A 10,999-nucleotide genomic window follows, 5' to 3' on the forward strand; every position below is an offset into this window, starting at 1 on the left:
TCTGCTGCCACCGCCGCCAGCCGGGGCATAATACGGTAAATAAATACGAGCATGGGGATCCGCGTGTGAACGAAGCCCCACTCCCCCTCCCCTTTTGCTTTCGCTCTCGAGCCGGCGCTTTTTTTTTCTTGAAATTTCCCTCTTAAAATGAAGGTGCGTGTTATACGCCTGTGCGTGTTATACGCCGATAAATACGGTAAATGAATTCAATATCTCCTCAATTCATTAGAGTTGTATGATTTCATTCCAGAAACCCCCCCTCTTTTTCTCATGAGAAAATTATATAGTTAACTAACTGAAATAGAGATTTTTTTAAAAAAATATCGCCTCTAGTTGACAACACCCCTTCTTCTGTTTCAGTTTCGATCCTTTTCCACATCTGTTTGTTTTTAACATGAAAGTGTGTGAAATTCATCTGCTTTGTTCATTACAGCTTTTGTGCCTTTTCTCATTTAGGAACAGCATTTAAATGAATTGTGCTAGGGTGCAGTATTGACATGTTGAACTGTAACAATAATCATGAAAAAAAAATAGTGTGACAATACTTGAAAGAAATTGAAGATTGAAGAATTGTGGGAAGTGGCCAACACATCTGAAGATCATCAGGTTAAGCGAGATTATTGAAAATTGTAAAATACCAGATTTAATTCAATGAAATTTTGTAAGGAATAGAAAGCCATTGGTGATTGTTTACTTTTTAGGATGATTCTTATACCTGTTATATGTAAACAATAATAGGTTTACTTGTGATATTAGTATTTTTATTTGCTGATGGGGGTTCTCTGTTATATATGCAAACACTGCATTTAAGGTGACAATTTTAGTTACATAATTGACTGAGGAATGAGATTGCCTCTTCTAGGTCACGTAAATCCCATTCTTAGGGATTTTTGTAAACTGTGTCTTGTTTAATTGGAAATGCAGGAAATATGAATTGCTTGGTCTATTTGCCTCCTTTTTGGCACTTTACCATTTGTTTTAAACAGATCTGAGAGCTAGATTATTTGTTTTCTCTAAATGTTCATTTGTAAAGACTGCTTTCTTAGGGAGTAGTGTTGTTTTTATGCTATAAATATTGCTCAACCTCAAGCCCACAGTAAAATATTCTTTTATGAGGGCACTCCTTCAAATTGCTTTAAAAGGAAAATGTGGAGTAAATCTCTATGAAAGATGCTTCAGTTTTCAGTTTAAGCAAAATCTGAAAGACACTGGTAGGAGTGTAGAAAATTTGTCAAACCAAGAATAGAATGTTCTAGAGAACTCTAGAATGTTCTGTTTATCTTTGAACCAGGCCATTAGGATAGCACTTCAGCAGTTTCAATAAGTAAAACCTCTGAACTGTGGTTTAATTGAGTAATTTGTTAGGTGTATAATGACAATACAGAGTTATTTTGAATTTAAACATTTGGGCTATGTGATTTAGGAAAAAGAGTTTTGAACTTCAACTTAAGTAGGTTGTTCCAAGTAATTGTTAAACGGTTTTGTTTGTCCTTCAGTTGAATAGAAAATAGTGAAGTCATTATGGTAAGGATAGATAATATAAGAGTTATGGTAAATACAAAGTTATGTGCCTTCTAAAAATTCATTCTGATGGTAATTTACAAGAATAAATAGTACACAATTAAAAACATTGATGTAAATTAATGGAAAAATAATCTTTACAATTCAATTGCATTCTTCATTTGATAATAGTTGGTCAATATACAGTTTCACTTATTTCTATAGTATCAATTCCCTCCATGAAGATGCAAGAAAAATCATTCAAATGGCAAAAACTTGTCTTCCAGGAAGTTGCAACTTGATGTAATGCTGGCAAATGCCCTGGACTTTTTAAAATTAAATAAACTACCCTATTGATAGAATCTGTCCTAAAACTGGCATTCTTTTCATCAGTAAACAGATCATTGGAGCCTATAAAATATATAATAATCACAATTGAAGACAGCATCTTGTGAAAGTATTGGCTTGTGCATGCTTAACAAAATGTTTTACAGTTAAATAGCACATATTTTTCCTACATACTATTCTAGTGTTTGTTTTCTAATGTATATTTTTTAAAATAGCTTTTGTTGAAGAACTAAGAAATATATTTGAGTGTTTTTTTAGTACTGCAAAGATGGGATATCACCATCTTTCACATACACAAGAACTGAACACAGCTTAAGCAAAAATATATTGATATATTAGAATTGGCTGTGGCATGTCATTCATTTACAGACATATTGATAGAAAAAATGTTTTATTTATTAAATGTATATGTCACCCATCTCATTGTTGCAGCAACTCTGGGCAGCTTACAAAATGATATAAAGGTAAAAAAAGATAATACAAAGGAATTAAAATTAAGATTAAATAAGAAACTAAAAGCCAAGAGGACAGACAACACGGGGTGGGGATTTTCTCTGTACCCTATCAACTACCTATCAGGGTCCCAAGGCCAGTAGACAGAGCCAGGTTTTAAGGCTCTTTAAGTCAGAAGTGTGGGGGCCGACCTCACCTCCAGGGGGAAAATATTCCAGAGGGAGGGGGCTACAGCACAAAAGGTTCTTCTCCTATACCTATTTCCTGCCAGCTGAAATTCTTTGGGAGAAGTGATATGAAGTAGGCCTCTTCTGCTGGAGCAAGTGAGATGGGCCGATCCATTTGGGGTGAGATGGTTGCTATGATACCCTGGATTCAAGGTGTTCTGTCTACCTCAGGGAAGGCAGGACAGTGACATGTTGCATGGAGAAATGAAACTGGGAGAATTTCACCTCTTGATGTAGCATACAGTCTCCTCTCTCTGTTGTGGGCTAAAAAGACTTTCTAACTGTCTAGGACACAACAGAGAGGAGAGACAGGAATGCTGGAGTGGAGAAAGGAAGGAGAGTGATGGGCCAGAGAAAGAAGACTTGGATCATCAGGATCCGAGCTTCTTTTCTCCAGCCCAGCATGCCAGTTTTGCACATGAAGGGGAGCTGCCTGCCCTCTTTTTGCCAATACTCTTTCACTCCATTTAATGACCTGTCCTTAGCAATGACACCTGGGAGGGCCAGAATACTTGTTATTATGCAAGGCAATCATGTGAGCGCCTCACTTAATGACTGTAACGACATGTCTATAATGGGCAAGCCCATTACATTCATAACTCGAGGAATACCTGTATATATTTTAAAAAGGAAGGTAATTTCAAATAAATGTTGCTTGTCACATGTTTTCCTTTGGTTACTTTTAACATTCAGTCCTACATATGATATAATTTTTGCAACTGGCGAAAAACCCAAGAAAATGTGATGGAAATATGTTTTAAGACAACCTTCTGCATAAAGTTAATTTTGCAAATGTTAAGCAAAGTAGTTTGAAACTATAGGTACTTGTGGTCAATTCAGCAATTCAGAATGTCATTCTGTTCTCGAGAATTACCTGCTTACCTGCTTAACAACAAGCACAAATTAACAAGTATAATTCCAAACTCAATTATGATCATAAGTCGGACAATTTTTTTTATTATGACCATAAGGCATAAACATATTTTTAAAGAAATGTATCTGTTCAGTGAATCACAAAGTTCCCTTCTGTCAATCAACAGGAATCCAGGAAAGGAAGCTACAGGTTTAATCTATTATAAATATGATATAAGTTCCTGTGTGGCAGGAAACAGTATTAAGGTTGGAGCAAACTTAGAAAACATTTCCATTATTGCACTGAATTTTTATAACCCAGTGTATAAAGTTTATTTCAAACAATAGCTGAGAATGAAGCATCTAACCAGAAAAAGGGCAGGTATAAATTGTTTCGTTAGGTTGCATATACTTAATCCATGTCATTTTATCCATTTGTTCAGAATTCTTTTTTTTATTCCTAATATAATGTTGGTAAAACAACTTTTCACTAATTGGAAGGATGCTTACGATAAATGAAGAAATAACAAAAGTAAATGGGCAGAAGAACTCTTAATATTTGTATTTATTAAGTTAAACTTGCTGAATGGATTTCAGCAGTCCACATGGGAGATCTGAAATCAGTAGAGCTGTGTAGATGGATTGATGTTGAACTAACATCATATCCTAATAAATGGAATGTACTTTTTCATCAGACACATGCTTTCAAGTAAAAGAGGAGAAGATAGACTTTGCCTGCAACAATATATCTTTCACTTTTGAACTTCTGCTCTTTTTTGGTAATTGATTTCCAGATAGTAATACTTTTCCTTTAAGAATATCAGCATATCAGATTATGCTATTTATAACAATACCATTTTCTTCATGTAAGAAGTGCTTATTATGCAGTTTATCTTAAACATATAGATTTTTTTTTAAAAAAAAATCCTGTGTATAATTTTGCAGTATATTTCTTTTGGATGAGGTAAATACAATCAATGAAAGCTTATATAATAATAACATTGGTAAGGGACCACACATTTCTTTGCTGCAAAACCTGCGGTTTTGATTACTGCAGTAGACATTTTGGGTACTTTTATTATGGAGTGTTCTTAAAGATCACAAATATTCAGTAACATTGGCTTTGAACTTAACTCATTGTCCAGACTCATTTTTTTCCTTTTCAGTGCCATTGTAGCTTTGAACGGTCACTAAATGAACTGCTGTAAGTCAAGGACTACCTGTAGGCAACATTTTTGTTTCTTAGAGCCTGTTTGTGTCAGTGTACTCTACTGCAATAAAGAATCCTTTCAATTTGTAATTCCTACATTACCACTGTGTGATGGTGGATTTTTTTAAGCCATTGCATTCACAAAACAGAAAAATAGTGATATGCAAAATGTTAAGATTAAGAAAGAAACTAAATGGGACTAGTGATAGATATTAGCTTTTACATATAAAATTTGGCTCTAGAAAATTTTACGTATTTGATTCAGAATAAGCAAACTTATGCCCTCCAAATGCTTTTAATTTCAGTTTTCACAAATCCTATCCAACCTTGCCAGTGATAACAGATTACGGGAGTTCTGAGGAAAACATCTGGAGGGCAAAAAATCAACTACCACAGAATTAGTTTAAAATAACTGATAGAGATTATTATGCTGGTGCTGAAACATCAAAATATTTAGTTTTTGGATTATAACTTTAGCTGCAGTTTAATTTGGTAGTGGAATGCATATATTTATATCATTCACAAAGTTTAAAATTAATGCTTACCTGTGGTATTTTAAAGTTAATTTGCTGTAGATCTTTCCCTTGTTTTAGTATGTGGGTCCATATATAAAAATTTCCCCATCCAGTCCCTAGCAAATCTAGTATTACGGAAGGATTTGCTTGTTTTTAAAACTTTAAGGTTTAATATAAATGGCTTTCTTCTTTCCATGTTTTCATTTTTCTCCTAACCCAAATACTATTTCTGAATGCTTAAATGTTAGTTTACAGAATATGATGGCGTGAAGAGTAAGTGCCTAATGACTTTGCTCTTGGAAAAAGGTATACAGTACTGCTTCATGGGGGGGGGGGAAACTGCCACCAAAATGGATACAGACAGTCCTTGACTTACAACCACAATTGAGCCCAAAATTTCTGTTGCTCAGCAAGACAGTTAAGTGAATTTTGCTCCATTTTACGATCTTCCTTGCCACAGTTATTAAGTAAATCACTGCAGTTGTTAAGCTAGTAACACAGCTGTAAAGTGAACCTGGCTTCCCCATTAATTTTGCTTGTCAGAAGATCGCAGTAGGTGATCACATGATCCCAGAACACTGCAGCCATCATAAATATGAGCCAGTTGACAAGCATCTGAATTTTGATCACGTGACCATGGGGATTCTGCAACAGTCCTGTGAAAAACGATCGTAAGTCATTTTGTGCAGTTGTAACTTTGAACGGTCACTAATTAAATGGATGTAAGTCGAGGACTGGACCATAAGAAAGGCTGAGTGACAAAGAATTGAGGCCTTTGAACTATGGTGCTGGAGAAGACTCCTGCGAGTCCCCTGGATTGCAAGGCGATCAAACCGGTCAGTCCTAGAGGAGATCAACCCTGACTGCTCTTTAGAAGGCCAGATCCTGAAGTTGAAACTCAAATACTTAGGCTACCTAATGAGAAGGAAGGACTCACTGGAGAAGGGCCTAATGCTGGGAAAGATTGAGGGCAACAGAAGAAAGGGACGACAGAGAATGAGGTGGCTGGATGGAGTCACTGAAGCAGTAGGCGTGAGCTTAAATGGACTCCAGAAGATGGTAGAGGACAGGAAGCCCTGGAGGAACGTCCATGGTGTTGCGATGGGTCGGACACGACTTCACAACTAACAACAATAAAAGTCGAGGACTATCTGTATTCAGATAGAATCCAAGATTTTTATATTGCTCAGCTAGTATTATGTGCGCCTTTGAAAAATATAAATGAAAGATTTTTCAATCATTGGTTCTGATCCATGGGAAAAGAATTTTCATATATCCTGTAATTTTTCAGAGAATTATTGTGTAACCCTTAAGGTGGATATATCTTGGGCTAAATAGAATTTACAGCTTATGGCTTTCTACTTGACACTAGGGTTATTTTATAAATATAACGTGTTGTATAACCTATTCTCATTCATTGCAAAACAGTGTCATTTTTCTGAACAAACAACGTATATTGAGGTCAGATGAATGCAAAGCCAAGAATGGTCAGATATTAGCTGAGCTGGGTATGAATCTTAACGGAACTGAAGTAATATTGAAACTACTGTGGGAGTATAGTGGTGGGGTGAGATAGCTTGAGTGCAGAAAACATTTTCTTGGGCTATGAAACATTGTGCTTTTCCTCTGTGAATAACATTGAGTTTGAAAGCATCAAATAAAAATATATTGTAGCGTAAATGTTGCTGTGCTTGAATTCTCTGTTTTTCTCTTTCAATATGCATTTTTAGTAAAATGACAGAGAAGTATCTTAGGAATAATTGCACAGAGAGTCGTGTTCATGCTATAATAAGAAAGGTTGTTATTTTGTGTTAGTTTGAAAACAGGACATTGAATTTATTACGTTTCATAAGATATTTTGCAACTGAAGCATTGTAGTATTGGTGCTATTATCGTTACCACCTAAAATGATACAAGCCTTGAAAAGACATACTTAAGAAGGTGCAAGGGTCCTTATGAAGCCTCTTTCACTCTCTTTCTGGAGAGAGAGGAATCATTAGAGCAGGCATATTTTTTTACAGACTTACATAGCTGCTTCAGAAGCTGTGCCCAGCATTTTAGTCATGCATGCACCCAATTTCAGAGACTCCTAGCAGCAGCTTTCCAATCAGTGTTGTGAGGCTGATATGGCTGTTTTAAAAAGAGGTGTTCATGTGCACTACCATATATTTACAAAGCACCACTTTTATAGTTCGGGTGCACTACCATATATTTACAAAGCTTTAATACCTTCAACTACTTAGCTGTTTTTCAGTTAACACTAGTCTTTGAGTTGAAATTTTCAGTGCATTTCCAGCTGGTACATTTCTGTTCAGATTGCACAAAAAAAAAACTTGTATTTTTTTTTTAATGGAAAAAGAAATAAAAGGACAGCTATTTGAAAATATTGAGGTGGAACAAAGTGCTAATAGTTAAGTGGTTTTAAGGAACTTCATATCAGGAATTGAATCTTTGCATGCTTTATAGGAAGTTGACTATGATTGTTCCAAGATAGGATCAGATCACAGTTTGCTGTGTTATGACTTCTGTGGTTGCAGGACTCCTCCTTAATCCATAGCATATTTTAAAAAGAAAACTTTGCTCTATGGCTGGATGCCAAAATCATTTCGAAACATGAAATCCAGTTGTATTATGGATTCCGGATTCATTTTATATAAAGACAGCACTTACAAGGCAGTTTCAAATTAGATAGGCAAGATTTTGCTTTTTTAAAAAAAATAAAATACTGACATCCTCCCTGTTTGTTTTTAATGCATTAGTCAAGTTCTATAGTCTTTGATCTACAAATAGCTAAAAACTTAACTTATTACATTCCAGAAGGCTTCATTCCCATTCCTACCTGTTGTTTATAAGTTTTAAAAAATAAAATGCTGCCTACTGTTGCAGGGAACGTTTTTTTGTTTTTGTTTTCTTAAACTATAATTATAATGTTGCATTTTTGTTTTCAAGTCAAATGAATAGGTAGCAGGGCGATCTTTTTTTTCAAGACAGTAATACACTGCCTTATTGTCAGGTAGTGCATAAGAACAATTATAAAGCAGTTCTTTTGTAATACATTATAAGGTATTTAGAAGTTCTTAAAAATATGTGCTGATCGTATTAGTTTATGTTATTTGGACCAGAATATATTAATATAGGGAACAGTTAAAAAAGGAAATATGGAAGAGCCTTGTGGGTAATGACCATAGTCTGCTCCTGGAAATTACAGCGTGCTTTCCATTTCTGGTTGTCAACATATTTGAATATAATATACAGCTCTGTTCATCACTTAGAAATACATGTAGTTCTCGATGTCCGACCACAATTGAGCTCAAAATTTCTGTTGTTAAGTGAGACATTTGTTAAGTGAGTTTTGCCCCATTTTACGACCTTTCTTGCTACAGTCATTAAGTGAATCACTGCAGTTGATAAATTAAGAATGTGGTTGTTAAGTGAATCTGGCTTCCCCATTCCCCATCGAAAAGTGATCATGACCTTGGGACACAGCAAGAGTCATACATATGAACCAGTTGCCAAGCATCTGAATTTTGATCACATGATCATGAGGATGCTGCAAAGGTTGCAACTTTGAAAACGGTCATAAGTCACATTTTTCAGTGCCATTGTAACTTTAAACAGTCATTAAATGAACTGTTGTAAGTCAAGGACTGCTGTAACAAGGACTGTATTAAGAGTAATTTCTCATCAAACATATCAGTCAGAATCTTAAATTAGTTAAAAATCTTAAGACAGTTCCGAATCAAATAAATGATTGACCACTTCCTGATTATTTTTGAAACTGAATGGTTCAACTGTGTGTGTATACGCACTCTTTCTCTCTCTTTTAAGTATGCCTTTATAATTACATACTTTTGAATTTCATGAAGATGGTAAATGTCTTCTTTTTTGACAGAAAACTGTAGCACAAAGGTGGATATTTGAGGCCTCAGAAGACTTTATATTAAAGGAAAGTAGGACATCCTTATATTCAGTAAGTAAAATGTTTTGTTTAAATGTTCTGCTTAAATGTTTCATTGATAGATTTGCTAATATTAGTTGTAATTCCCAAATAAATATGTCAAAAAATCCGTTTTTAAGTCTGAAATGTTAAAAAGAGAAAAAAAACCTGCACCTTCTAACGATAGTATGAATATTTAATATGAAATATGGTTCATCTAAATAAGTAGAGTGCTATCTGGGAACAAGCAGGTTTTTCTTCATGAGAGTTTATGGATTTCATTATGAGAGGTAAGGTAAGGTAAGGCATATTGTTGAGAGCTCAAGAACTCATAAATATGTTGTTTACCTCGCTTCAATCTCAGTATGTCATGGACCAACTAGACCCCATATTTAATATTTTCTAGGAGAGTTCAAAATGTTCTACACTATCATGGAATGTTTTGAGACGGGCAGTTCTGATTGTTCTGGAAGTGTTAAAAAAATAAGGACATTGTGAATTTTTTGCAAGTAGAACTCAAAATAACCTGTTGTGAGGTCAACCCACTTCCCAACTTCATTCAGAATGGCCCATTCGAAGGTTTTGAAGGCTTCCTAAGGGGTAACATTGTGTTTGCATCCCTGTCATTTGCTGATATTTAGAGATAAGAAATCAGTAAAAATAATGAGGCTGTGATAGCTGGCCTGCCTTGATTCTTGAAAGGTCTCAGAAGATTTCCAGCTTGTAGGGTGCCCATTTATTCTGCTGTTGTGGAGGAAACTCTGGTGATTGATGTGGTCACTTTTGACTGCTCTCATTATCTTGATAAGGGTTGTTTTCCTTCTTTGTTTATCAGAAACCTAGTAGCACTGAAGCAGATGGGTGATAACTCAAGTACTAGTATAAACATGATGTGAATTCAGCAAACAAGTGATCCTGTTCTTTTGCAATGGTGGTGCAAAGAATGGTATTTGTTTTCCACACATGCATGTTTGGAGCCGTCTTCTGTTGGACATTAAAAGAATGGTTCACAGCCCTTGATCACCTGCTCTAATTCATTGTGCATGGCATTTTAAAGAGAAAATCTTCACAACGATTGAAGGCTGCATGCCATTTTCTACAATTGGAATTTGAGAAGTTTGAGTTGTTGAGCATTCAGACTTCTGAGTAAGAAATGGCAAACTGAAGACTATGGCAGAATGAAAAACTGGCATAACAAGGAGAATGCATAGGATTGCCCTATTGTATTCCATACAGTAGGTCCTCAAGAAGAGAACATAAGATAGCAGCTTTCAGTAGGTTTAGAGCTCTGGGAGACAAAGGAATACCCATCTTTTGCTCAAATCATGGTCAGCACCTTCAGAAGGACACTGGATTCGCATACTTCCTTTTCTAATCATTTTCAGAAATTGCTTCTTAACTGCTTTTCAGCTTGTAAGAGAATGACAAGTTGTAATAGCACTGGGTGAGTTTCCTTCAATCCTTAGCCAAAGAAGCTTTAAATACAAATTTAAGGACTTGATTTTTTTCCTTTTGGAATAAAGAGCAAAAAGGTGATTAGAACTTTGATTTTGGAAAGTTACAAATGGACTAAGGGATAGCTGTGGATATGACCTTGCAGGGGATTGCAAACAACTTAGAGGTGGGTCACAAAATGTTTAAAGAATGCGCTTCAGGCACGATTGCCGACCTTAGACTTTTGAACGTTACTGAACTTACAAGTCAAGTTCAACCTGCTTCTTCTTTTTTTTAATAGAAGAGGCACAAGTATTCTATAAGCCACCAATAATTTTGTATTTTAAATTAAATATTATAGAATATTATGTTGAAAATGAACTTTTAAAAATACTTGTGCATCTATTTTACAAAATGTTTAAATTAATCAAATCCATTGTTATGTAAAATGTTGATAAAATTTTATAATTTGTTTTAATTCAAGTAAAGCACATGTCATTCATTGGGATTTTAGAAACGAATG

At 35.1% G+C, this 10,999-nt stretch overlaps 1 long non-coding RNA gene across 1 annotated transcript in view; it reads left to right on the forward strand.

The window, feature by feature from the left end:
• The window catches only part of LOC107296272, a 29,572-nt gene extending 20,501 nt beyond the window's left edge, over positions 1–9,071 (forward strand). Inside the window, exon 3 of the long non-coding RNA XR_001549091.1 lies at positions 8,998–9,071. This is a non-coding gene — a long non-coding RNA (uncharacterized LOC107296272). The remainder of the gene's footprint in view (positions 1–8,997) is intronic.
• Positions 9,072–10,999: the final 1,928 nt, after the last annotated feature.

The sequence above is a fragment of the Protobothrops mucrosquamatus genome, unplaced genomic scaffold, assembly GCF_001527695.2.
Source record: "Protobothrops mucrosquamatus isolate PMUCROS unplaced genomic scaffold, P.Mucros_1.0 scaffold2724, whole genome shotgun sequence".
Classification (NCBI taxonomy): Eukaryota; Metazoa; Chordata; class Lepidosauria; order Squamata; family Viperidae; genus Protobothrops; species Protobothrops mucrosquamatus.